General features: G+C 40.9%; 1 protein-coding gene across 8 annotated transcripts in view; it reads right to left on the bottom strand.

Annotated features, from left to right (window-relative positions):
• Window positions 1-749, bottom strand: part of LOC107663594 (semaphorin-6A-like) — an 84,987-nt gene that overhangs the window by 39,160 nt on the left and 45,078 nt on the right. The window lies entirely within an intron of this gene.

Here is a 749-nt window from a genome sequence, read left to right as displayed (position 1 = left end):
TTCTTGTCACAGAATGAGGCAGAAAATATGTTCCATATGCTACTTTAAAAAGAATACATCGATTAGCAATAGATTATAAATTAGGGTGACCATACGTCCTCTTTTCCCTGGACATGTCCTCTTTTTGGACCTACAAAAATGCATCCGGGCGGGATTTCTTAATTGCCCAAAATGTGCGGGATTCGGCTGTTTTCTTAATCTCGCTCCCGCTGAATCTCTGACCATTGCCGCCTGCTCCCGCAACATGTGTTTCACTCACGCGATTTTCGTGTCCACTCCTTTAAACATTCTAATATTGTATATAATTTTGGCGAATCAGGGAGCCGCTCTCGGTATGCGGAGTATTTAAATATTTTTGAATGAGCGTTTGCGCTGTTTACTTTCACTTTCGATTTCGCGATCACATGCACTCTGTGTAAAGGGAGCACATCTTACAAGATCAGATATTTGTCGATGAGCTCAGGATCTGTTGAGCAGCAAATACTCCAGCATGGTCTTGTAAGTCATCTCTCCTTATTCTCGACCCGTGATCAGTCAGATCTGACTCCTGCAGCTCTCGTTGGATGCAGGGTTGCCAAGTCCGCATTTTTTCCACAGAATTGGGCTACTTTTAAACTATTGCCATGGGTTGATTTTCCCAAGTGGGTTAAAGGTTTGAAATATTGCATAAATTACATTTGACTGAAATGCTTGTATTAAAACATTTTGCATTCTACCTATGATAAAACTTTCATGGACTTCTACATTAA

This window comes from Sinocyclocheilus anshuiensis, unplaced genomic scaffold, assembly GCF_001515605.1.
Source record: "Sinocyclocheilus anshuiensis isolate Anshui unplaced genomic scaffold, SAMN03320099.WGS_v1.1 scaffold2586, whole genome shotgun sequence".
In the NCBI taxonomy this organism is placed as follows: domain Eukaryota; kingdom Metazoa; phylum Chordata; class Actinopteri; order Cypriniformes; family Cyprinidae; genus Sinocyclocheilus; species Sinocyclocheilus anshuiensis.
The sequence above is the reverse complement of the archived record's forward strand: the minus strand, read 5'-3'. Positions and strand labels throughout refer to the sequence as shown.